This window comes from Hyperoodon ampullatus (genome assembly GCF_949752795.1).
Source record: "Hyperoodon ampullatus genome assembly, chromosome: 6".
Lineage (NCBI taxonomy): Eukaryota > Metazoa > Chordata > Mammalia > Artiodactyla > Ziphiidae > Hyperoodon > Hyperoodon ampullatus.
The window spans coordinates 38,705,233-38,717,724 of NC_136919.1; the positions used below are offsets into that span (position 1 = coordinate 38,705,233).

The following is a 12,492-nucleotide window of genomic DNA, read 5'->3' on the forward strand; positions in this document are numbered from 1 at the left end:
CTGTTATAAGGTGCATGCACTACATGTGAAGTGGCATTGTTATAGTGTTATTGTAAGGTGGATATAGATTACTTTAAAATGTATACTGTAAACACTAGGCAACCACTAAAAAGATTTTAAAAGAAGTGTAAATGATACACTAAAAGAAGAAATAAAATGGATTCATATAAAATGAATGGCTACAAGAGGGTAACCTAAACACAAAGACTCAGATAGCTTAAAAGTAAAGAGAAATAGAAAAATATGCCATGCTAACACCAACCAAAAGAAAATTGAAGTAAGTATACTAATTTCAGACAAAGTATACTTCAAAACATGGGAGATTACCAAAGATAGAGAAACATTGCGTACTGAGGTCAATTCTTTAAAGAAGACATAACAGTCCTAAACATTTATGTACCTAACAACAAATTCAAAATACAGGGGGAAAAAACTGATAGAACTAGAAAGAGAAATAGGCAAATCCACTATTAGAGTTGGAGCCTTAAACTCTGCTCTGTCAGTATTGGTAGGTCAAGAAGGCATAAAGTTAGTAAGGATATAGATGACCTGAACAGCACCATCAACCAATTTGGATATACTGATACACACACACACAGACACACACACATATTTGTGTGTATATACATACATACACATAGACTATTCCAACTACAAGAGAATACACTTAATTCACAAGTATACATGAAATGTTAACCAAAATAAAATGATTCTAGACCAAAAAGCACACTTTAACAAATTTATAAGTATAGAAATTAAAAATATGTTCTCAGACTACACCAGAAGTAGATAAGAAATCACGTACAGAAAGATAGCTGGAGTACTCCAAAATATTTGGAAATTAGCCAACACGTTTCTAAATGATGCATGGGTCAAATAAGAAATCACAAGAGAAATTTTGAGAATTTTTTTAATGAAATATAATTTTTCATTTAAAATGAAATGAGGGCTTCCCTGGTGACGTGGTGGTTGAGAGTCCGCCTGCCGATGCAGGGGACACGGGTTCGTGCCCCGGTCCGGGAAGATCCCACATGCCGCAGAGCGGCTGGACCCGTGAGCCATGGCTGCTGAGCCTGCGCGTCCGGAGCCTGTGCTCCACAACGGGAGAGGCCACAACAGTGAGAGGCCCGTGTACCGCAAAAAAAATAAAAATAAAAAAAATAAAAATAAAATGAAATGAGTTGCAACTAAAGCAATACTCAGAAGTTAGTTTATAGCACTAAGTGCACATAATAGGAAAGAAGATCTAAAATCAGTAAACAAAGTATCCACCTTAGGAAACTAGAAAAAGGAAATTAAACTTAAAGCAAGCAGAAAAAGGAAACAATAACAATTAGAGCAGAAATCAGTGAAACTGAAAATAGGAAAAGAATGGAGAAAATTAAAACAAGATGAGTTCTTTGAAAAGATCAATAAATTGATTACTCTCTACCTAGGCTAACAGAGAAAAGACACAAGTTACCAATACCAGTTATGAAAGAGCAGTCAGCACTGCTGATCCCTTAGTCACTAAAAGTATAATACTACAAACAGTTCTGTGCCCATAAAGTTGATTATTTGGACAAAATAGACTGATTCCTTGAAACACAAACTTCCATATGTACTTTTGACAAAATAACTAACCTGAATAGTTCTATATCTATAAAAGAAATTTAATTTAGAGTTTAAAACCATCTAAAAAAGAAAACACCAGACCCAGATGATTTCACCAGTGCATTCTACCAAACTTTTAAGAAATAACACCAATTCTTTACAAACTCTTCAAGGAAGGTAAAGAGCAGGGAACAATTCCCCACCATTTCATGAGCCTAGAATTCTAATATGCAATGAGAAAACTAAAAGAAAACTATAGACTAATATTTCTCATGAACTTAGATCTAAAAATCTTTTATAAATATTAGGAAACCAAATCCAGCAATATATAAATGGGTGATATATCTAAATGGGTTTCATTCCAGAAATGCAAGACTGGTTCTACATTTATAAACCAATAAATAAGAGTCACAGTAAAAGACAGTAAGAATACTGTATGATCATATCAATGGAATATTTTTTCTAATTTTACTAAATTTACAATGCATTTGTATGTTTGTATCCCCCCAAAATCATGTTGAAATCCTAACCTCCAAAGTGATGGTATTTGAAGGTGGGGCCTCTGGGAGGTTATTTGGTCATGAGGGCAGAACCGTCATGAATGGGATTAGTGCCTTTATAAAAGGAACCCCAGAGAGCCCACTCACCCTTTCTATCATATGGATACCTCAAGAAGACAGCCATCTGTGAACCAGGAAATGGGCCCTCATCACACAGTGAATCTACTGACAGCTTGAACTTGTACTTGCCAGCCTCCAGAACTATGAGAAATAAATGTTTGTTGTTTATAGAACACCCAGTCTATGGCATTCTTGGTATAGCAACCTGAACATACTAAGACACCAATCGTGGGGAAAAAAAGAACCACTCTCAAAACATGAGCAGTATGAGAGTATGACCTAATAAAGGGTATGTATGAAGGATCTGACGCTAGCAACATACTTGTTGTGGGAGTCAGAACACCTGCCCTCTAAGTTAGGGAATAAGGCAGGGGTTAATTTCTCACCACTTTTACTGGAACTCCTGACTAGTACAGTAAGGTAAGAAAAGGGGGAGGAAAGTATACAGATTGAAAAGGAAGAAATAAAACTGTCTTTACTGACACCTGACATTTTCTATATAGAAACCCCCCCAAAATATACCAGAACATTCCTGGAAATAATAAGCGAATGTAGCAATTTTACAGGATCCATGGTCTTTTTGCAAAAGTTATTGCTCTCCTGTATATTAGAAATGAACAATTGAAACTTGTTTTTTAAAAAACAACACTTAAAAAAATTGCACTTAAAACAAGAGGAAGTAGTTAAGGATAAATTGACAAAATATAAGATGTGTTTGCAGAAAACTACAAGACACTGATGAAAGAAATCAAAGAACATCTAAATAATGGACAGCTGTTTTGTATTTATGGATTGGACAACTTAAGATACCAGTTTTCCCAAACTTGATCTATAGATTCAAGGCAGTCTCAATCATGATTCTAGGAAGTTTTTTTTTTTTTCAATTCTTTTGCTGAAATTAAAAACTGCCATTACTGTTTCTTTTTATTTCTTTGATAGTTGGCAATTTGACCATTTTAAGTGTACAATTCAGTGAATATATTCTAGGAAGTTTTTATCAATAAACTGATTCAAGGCAGTCTCAATCATGATTCCGGGAAGTTTTTAGCAATAAAGTTTTTAGCAAACTGATTATAAGATTTATATGGAAAAATCAAGGGATCTACAATAGCCAAAATAAATCTGAAAAAGAACAAAGTTAGAATGACATTTCCCAATTTCAAGGTATGTGATATTGGTGAAAGAATACTCTTGTTATTCAGTGGAACAGAATGAAGAGCTCAAATAGATACAAACAAATATAATCAAGTGAATTTTGACAAAAAGTACAAAGGCAATTTAATGGAGAATGGATAGCCTTTCATCAAATAGTGCCAGAACAATTGAATGTCCATATGTTATAAAAAACAACAACCTCAAATTCAGGCCTCATATCTTACCCAAAAATAAACTTAAAATGGATCATAGACATAAATATAAAATGCAAAACAGAAACATCTAGAGGCCGAAAACAGAGGAGAAAACCTGTGAGCTGGTGTTGTTGATATGTTTTTACATACAACACCAAAAGAAGATCCATGAAAGTAAAAAAATTGATACGTTGGATTTCATTATAATTTTTTTTCGGTATGCGGGCCTCTCACTGCTGTGGCCTCTCCCGTTGCGGAGCACAGGCTCCAGATGCACAGGCCCAGTGGCCACGGCCCACAGGCTCAGCTGCTCCGTGGCACGCGGGATCCTCCCAGACTGGGGCACGAACCCGCATCCCCCGCATTGGCAGGCAGACTCCCAACCACTGCGCCACCAGGGAAGCCCCATTATAATTTTAAAATTGTTCTCTAAAAGACACTGTTAAGAGAATGAAAACACAAGCCACAGACTGGAAGAAAATTTGCTAATCAAATACTTGTACTCAGGACTTGTACTCAGAATATCCAAAGAGCCCTTAAAATTTAATAGTAAGAGAGAATGATGTCAGCAGAATGGTGAACTAGAAAACTCCAAGCTTTCATTCCCCCATAGAAACAATTTTTTAAATAACTTTGTCAGAACTCTGAAAAATGAAGGTTTACAGCAACTAAACAAATACACAATCAAGAAAAAGTCATCTACAAAATGGTAGAAAATTTTTTAGTGTTTTTCCTCATTCTTGCCCTTCACACTGTCCAGTGCAATGGTGGTCTTGGTCTTGAGCAGGTGGCTTCACAGTTCCCAGGTCCTCCCTCAAACCAGAGGAAGCAGAACATACCTTATTTGCAAATTATTGTATAGGTCTGCTCTAGCCTGTCAGGGGGGATACCTGAAGAACTGATGCAAGGTGTTCATCAGTTTCGCATAATACAGAGTACAGGCAGGAAAAGTGGCAGAAAAGACTCGAGACGACCTTAAGCTTCCCCCTCAGGCATATATTTTGCATAAAGCAAACCTAGATAAGTGGTTAAGGAGGGCCACAAAATAGATCCAGTTTGCAACATGGAGAGGTGGTTCTCAGTTTTTTGTTGTTTGTTTTTGGCAGTTTTGTTTTAGCTCCTAACAAGGAAATCTGTCAAAATATTAGTTGAGCATGACCTAAAGGAATGGAGAGCTCAGTGATCACACACTACAAGCAATTGACTTTACAAAAAAATAGTTTGGAAAAGTCTCAAGACAGATGAACTACTACAGCGTCCAACAGTTAAAAAAATAAAATCAGCAAACCCTGGGGAAGAGGAGAATCTGATTTCCAGAGTTGCCACATTATAATAATCTAATGCCCCATTTTCAACAATATCACAAGGGATACAAAGAAACAGGAAAACATGGCTCACTGAAGGGAACAAAATTCTTTGACAGGCAAAACCACCCTTGAGGGACCCAGACATTAAACTTGCTGGGCAAACAGTTTAAGATAACTGTCTTAAATATGACCAAAGAGCTAAGAGAAAACATGGAAAAGAACTAAAGGACATCAGGAAAACAATATAAAACTAGAATAACTACAAAAAGATGAAAAAATTAAAAGGAAACAAACAGAAATTCTGCAGCTGAAAAGTATAATATCTGAAATGAAAAATTCACTATAGGACTTCAACAAGAGACAAAAAGACAGAAAAAATAACTAGAAGATAGGATAGTCGAAATTACCTAATCTGAGTATCACAAAGGAAAAAGAATGAGGAAAAGTGAACAGGCCAAAATACTTGTGGGATACCTTCAAGAGGGACAATGAATACATAATGTGAGTCCCAAAAGAGAAGAGAGAAAAAGGAACAGAAAGTTATTTGAAAAAATTATGGCTAAAAACTCCAAACTTGATGAAATACATGAATCTACAAATCCAACAAGCTCAATGAACTGCAAGTGTAAGCCCCAAAAGACCAAAACTGAGGCACATACTCTGTCACAGTACATACAGAAAATCTTGAAAACAGTGAGAGAAGTGACTCATCACATACAAGGGACCCTGAATACAATTATCACCCTATTTCTCCCCAGAAACCTTGGAGACCAGAAGGCAGTGGGATAATATATGTAAAGTGCTGAAAGAAACGAAATGTCAAATGAGAATTCTATATCCATAAGATGGTCCTTTAAAATTGAGGGAAAAATTAAGAAATTCTAAGGCAAACAAAGTCAGAGATAGTTCATTACCACCAGAGCTGCCCTATAAGAAATGTTAAAGGGAGCTCTTCAGGTTGAAATGAAAGGATGCTAGATGGTGACTAGCATGTAGCATCTCCAGTAAAGGCAAAGGCATGGACTAATATATAAGCCAGTATTATTTTAACTTTGGTATATAGCAACACTTTTTTTCTGCAAAATTTAACAAATACATAAAAATAATTATAAATCTATGTTATTGGGCTCACAATGTATACAGGTTTAATTTGTGAGATCAGTAACATAAAGGTAGAGGATAGAGCTCTAGAGTTTTTTTATGATTGAAATTAAATTGACATCAATTTAAATTAAATTGTTATAGCTATGTATATAACCACCATGATAAAAAAAAATCTACAGAATATACATAAACAGAAATGAGATGGAAATCAAAATATATCAGGACAAAAAAATCAACTAAACACAAATGGTGCCAGTAATGGAGGAAATGAGGCCAAAAAAACTATAATACGTACCAGAAGCCAGTAGCCAATTAAATGAAGTAAGTCATCCCTTGTCAGTAAGTACTTTAAGTGTAAAGGGATTAATTCTATCAAAAGATAGAGATTGCCAGAATGAATTTTAAAACAATTGATCCAACTCTATTCTGTCTTATAAGAGATTTAATTTAGATCTAAAAACACATTTAGGTTGAAAATGAAAGATGGGAAAAGTTATTCTATGCAAATAGTAACCAAAAGACAGTAGGGGGGCTATACTATTATCAGACAAAGTAGACTTTAAGTCAGAAACGGTTACAAGAGACAGAAAAAGACATTATATATTGATAAAAGGGCCAGTCCACCAAAAAGAATGTATAAGCATATATGTACCAAACGTCAGAGTCTCAAAATATATGAAGGAAACATTGACAGAATCGAAGAGAAAAGCATACAATTCTACAGTAGTAAACACTTCAATATTCCACTTTCAATAATGGAATAAACAACCAGATGAAAATTAAGTAAAGGACTTGAACAACATCATAAACCAACTGAACCTAACAGATATATAGAAGACTCCACCCAAGTTCAGTAGACTACACATTTTTTTCTTATGTGCATATGAATCATTCTCTATACCACAAAACAAGTTTTAACACATTTTAAAAGACTGAAATCATATGTAGTATCTGTTCCCATCAAAATTAATGAAACCAAGAAATCATTGACAGAAAATGAAATGTCATAAATATATAGAAAATAAGATGCTCTTAAAAACCAATGAGTCAAAGAAGAAATCATAAGGGAAATTAGAAAATACCTTGAGAGAGTAAAAGTGTTAACACAGTATACCAAAACTCATGGGATATGGTGAAAGTAACACTTAAGGTGGGAATTTGTAGCTGTAAACACATATACAGAACAAGAAAAAAAGATCCCAAATCTATAAGCTAACTTTACACCTTAAGGAACTGAGAGACAGAAGAGCACACTAAACCTAAAGCCAGCAGAAGGAAGAAGATATTATAGATTAGAAAAGAGATAAATAAAATAAATAATAGAAAAACAGTAAAGAAAATCAATGAAACCAAAAGTTGGTTCTTTGACAAAGTAATGAAATGCACAAACCTTAGCTAGATTGAATAAGAAGAAAAGAAGGCTCAAATTAACAAATCAGAAATGACAGTGAGGTAGTATTACCAATTCCACAGAAATAAAATAATTATGGAAATACTATGAGTAATTATATACCAGCAGATTGGACAACCTAGATGAAATGGCCAGATTCCTAGAAACCCATTGTTTTCCAAAACAAAACTATAAAGAAATAGAAAATGAAATAGATCTGTAAGTAATTTCTAGTACAATTCTCCAATAAAAGGAAGCAACTATGGAGAAGTGGCTGTTCTGGGGGCATGGAACATAGAAGATGAGTATGTAGGAACTTAAGGAGATACTCAGAAAACAGAATGATGGGGATATGTCAAAGAACATAGGAGCCAAACTGAAAGAGCTCCCAATAGCCAAAGCTGCAACAATTTGAGCAGTAAAATAATATAGTGTTGGTTTATAACAAAGTATAAATTACTTATGAGTCCATACTGATATGTGATTAAGTAAATAAATAAATGGGAGAGAACAGAAACATCTCTGTCACAGAACTACTAGTAATTTATGTAATTGCTCCACCTTCAAGGAGGTGGAGCAGAATTCCCCACCCGTTTAGTGGGCTGTGCCTAGTGACTTCCTTCTAAAGAGTACAATATGGGGACTTACCTGGCGATCCAGTGTTTAAGACTCCACACTTCCACTGCAGGGGGCATGAGTTCAGTCCCTGGTTGGGGAACTAAGATCCTGCATGCCACACGGCCAAAAATTAAAAACTTAAAAATTAAAAAAAATAAAGAGTACAGTATGCATGGGGGTAGGGGTGGCGGTGGGGAGTAACTCTACATTGGAGAATCCTGGCACACACTACCTCAACCAAGTTCTCATCAGTGATAAGTCATATTGATAGCATGTACCCTTGATAAGGTGGGGTAAGAATGACAGTCATTTTACCTCTGTGGCCTTTCTCCCAAAAATACAACCCCATTTTTAACGGTGAGAAAAACATCAGACAAACCCAAACTGAAGGACCCTTTTACAGTGTCTTCTAAACTGTCAAGATTACCAAAAAAGATGATCACTTACAGTCTAGAGGAGGCTAAAGAAGCATGATAACTAAATGTAATGTGGTATCCTGGATGGAATTGTGGAACAGGAAAAAAAAAATGATTACGTTAAAAAAAACCAAGGAAATTGAATAAAGAATAAATTCTATTTAATAATGTATCAGTATTATATTAATAGTTATGACAAATCTGCTAGTAATGTAAGATGTTAACAGTAGGGTAAATTGGGTGCAGGTTGCACAGGAATTCTCCTTTCTCTCTGCAACTTTTCTGTGACTTTAAAGCTATTCTAAAATAAAACATTTATTAAAAAAAACATCAGTGCATGTTCACAGCAGAATGGAGAGGAAAGAGGGGAAAAACATCACTGAACTTTATAAGGGAACAATAGAAATGGCTCAATCATTACAGAGGAAAAACAAAATAGAATACAGATGAACAGAACATCAGGGAACTATGGGTCTACAACAAAATCTCTTAACATTTGTGTCTCTGGAGTCAGAGAAGGAAAGGCTAAAAATTTTTTCAAAAAAATTATGGCTGAAATTTTTCCAAATTTGGAAAAAGCAATTCATATACAAGTCTTAAAACATTCAGTTCATGAACAGTATACAGCCACTCAATTCCGTTATTGCTAGTTATATGCAGCTTTTACCTGAGACTGTTCTCCTTAAGGGAAAGGGCAGTGTTTGGGCAATCTGATTGTTGCTGCTAAAGCTGTGGTTTTAAAAAGCCATTCTAAAATTAGAATAAACTCACTTTGTGTAGAATATAACGTGTAAGTTTTAGTCAGTACTACAAGAAGGTGTGGTCTAAAATCAGTTGCATCCCCTTCTCCTACTTAATTCTATTTTGTTAATATATCAGAAATGTAATGTGTAGTTTGGGACAAGAGTAAATGAATCACTGATTTTCAAATTAAGTGGCAAGAAACATTAACTTTGAGTTGCAGTGTAGAAACAAAGCTGGCACATCTAGTGTAAAAACATGAAAACAGTAAATTCAAAAATGGAAAGACACTAAAAGTTTAACCAAAAACAAAGCTAGATTTATTTTTCTTTAGATGTTGAGATGTAAAATCAATCAGTTGGTTCTTTTCAAGTATGTGGGCTTATGAAGATCTGCTGTTCTTTATTTTCTCTAAAAAGACAAAGTGTTAGCCACATAACAGGAACATGTTTTATAACAGATTTATTTGCTCAGTGCCATATGGAAGAAGAAATCATGAGATTACATACTTTTAACTTCAGTAAAAAGATTGTGCAGTTGACAGTGTAAACACAGGGAATAAATCACTCACTTTGGGGGTGGGTAGTACATAAGAGACTTTTGGCCTGAAGTTCATGTGGAAGACTTAGAAGGGCCCCAAAGAGAGAGCGATGGCTTTGTTTCCAACTTTCCTGTCAGACCCTGCTGCAGGATCAGGCTTATTGCTGACATTTTACCCCCATAAGTTCTTGAATAAAGTGAGACATTTATTGGTGATAAGTATGAGGTGAATTGGAAAAACCTTTAAAAATAATTCTTAGAACAAAAGTGACATTCATGACCATTTGGTAAGGATACTTACTATCATAATGGCTTAAATCCTAAAATTAGGCGACATTTTTAGGAGGTAGAAAACAAGTACCAAAAGTATACCATTGTTACCCTGCCTTACTTTTGGCCAACCTCGGATCTCTACAGTTCTCACTCCACATTCTCCCATTAGAGCTATTAGTCCTACTACCTGCCATTCACTACCTAAAGTTACAGACCTGGAGCTGCCAAGAAAAACGTTTTTAAGAAGTTTGCTTTTAAGCCACTGAGTGTATTCAGCACTCCGGTATCAATCCAGAACATTTTACACCTCTCTAGTAGATCAATTCAGTTCATAGGAAAACAAGCCGAGATTTAAAAAACCCACATTTCTTAACATAAAAAGACTATTGAACATCTCTACGTGAGATTCTAGTATGTCAGAGTAGTTATGTAAACCTAAATTAGTAATGTGTTCATTGAACTGATTGAAAAAGCGTTATATTAAAACTGCATTACCACTGTTTACCAAAAATAGGTACATGTTGTACTACAAAATTAACTAAATAAAAAAAAAAAAACCTCCACCTCCTCCCAGAGAGGTTACATTGTGCTGATATCCCATAGACAGTACAATAAAAGGATTTCATTTTTGCGATATGCCGGGCTCACAGTGAGTATGTTAGTACAGAGGTCATAGCTTTAATGTTGCTGTAAGAATGTCATTAGTGAAACTTATATAAGGCATGTAGAAAACTAGCATTAAAGCTCTTAAGGGCAACAATTCAAACTGGCAGCTGCTAGAAAAGGTGCTGCTAGGAATAAAAAAATATTAAAGAAATTTAGTTTCAGCACATACTAGTTTTTCGTGCTTCTACAATGAAATTAATTAATTCACATAAATTTCTGTTGCTGGAACTAATGGACCAAAAGTGAATGGACTTTTGCCCCCTTTGACTACTAGCCCAATCTTGAAAATGGAAGCAGTCACTTGCAGTCTTCCACACAGTATTGTTAGGAGAAGACTAAGCAGTCAGCAGGAAGTTCTGGTTGAAGTAGTGTTTGTTTCCATCAAACTTCACAGTTCCACTGGTCACAACAAGAACTGTAGTCTGGGCCTGAGTAGCTTGCTCATGAACTGGCTGGCAGTCTAACATATTGACCTGGAACTCACTAGAAGGCAATATCTCAAAAAAATTAGGGCTTCCAGTCCTGTAACAACATTTCCATTACATATTAAAGTGGCCTTGTCCAGATACAGCCTGGTTAGTGCCCATCTTCTTTTGTCCATTGTCTCATAGTAAATATTGACAAATTCCTCAGCAGCTCTGCATGCCTGATCTACATAAGTTTTAAAATCCCTAACATTCCCAACTCTCGCTAGTTCCCATTTCCTACAGTACATTATTGTTTTAAAACACAATTTATTATTTTTAAGAGAGTTCTGAAAATGAGAAAAGTTTATTTTTATCCTCTTGTTTCCAGATTATGGTGCTCTTTTTCCTATGTATTAATCCAAATTTCCACCCGATAGCATTTTTCTTCTGTCGGAAGAATTTCTTTTAGAGTTAACTTTCCTGTAACACATGTCAGTTGGTCATAAATTCTTTCAATTTTTGTTTGTTTGAAAATGACATATTGCCAAGCATAAAATTCTAGGTTGACTTTTTTGCTTTCAGTACTTTAAAATTGTCACTTCATAGTCTCCTGGCTTGTATAATTTCTGACAAGAAGTAGACATTCATTCTTTTTTTTTCTCTGTACATATTATGTCTTTCACTATCTATTGAACGTTTTCTCTTTATCACTGGTTTTAGCAATTTAATTTTAATGTATCTTGGTGTGGTTTTCTTCATGTTTCTTCTCCTTGGCATTCATTTAGCTTCTTGGATCTGTCGGTTTATACACTTCTTCAAATATTGAACCTTTGCCCTTTATTTTTTCCATCCTCCTTTTTTTCTTCTGAAATGCTAATTACACATGTTACATAACTTTATCCCACAGGTCACAGAGATAACTCTGTTTATTATTTTCCAGTCTTTATTCACTGTGGGTTTCTTCTTCCATAGTTTTTATTTATATACCTTAAAGTTATCTATCTATCTTATGTCATTTAGCCTTCCTTATGTGGTATATATACTATTATTAATCCTACCCAGTGTTTTTTTGTTTGTTGTTTGGTTGGTTTGTTTTCTCATTTCAGATATTTTTCATATTTAGAATTTCAGTTAGGAACTTCTTTTTTATAAATTCCCTTTCTATTCTCATCATGGAGTATGTTTACTGTTTTAATGACCTTGATTATTAATTGTATATGTGTCATTTCTTACTCTGTGGCTTACTGATTCATTTTTCTCCTTGAGTACAATCATATATCCCTTTTATTCATACCTAGTATTTTTTTTATTGAGGGCTAAATGCTGTGGATTTTACATTGTTAGGTGCTAGTTTTGTTGTATTATTTTAAATCTTTTGGGGCCTTTTCTGGGATGTAGTTAAATTACTTGGAATTACTTTGATCCTTTCAAGGTTTGCTTTAAGCTTTGTTATATTGGATTCAGCGCT

General features: G+C 34.8%; 1 pseudogene across 1 annotated transcript; it reads right to left on the reverse strand.

Moving 5' to 3' along the window:
- Positions 1-10,775: 10,775 nt before the first annotated feature.
- On the reverse strand, positions 10,776-11,281 carry LOC307054809 (NTF2-related export protein 2-like; annotated as a pseudogene). The gene has a single exon. The product of its transcript is annotated as an NTF2-related export protein 2-like (transcript).
- Positions 11,282-12,492: the final 1,211 nt, after the last annotated feature.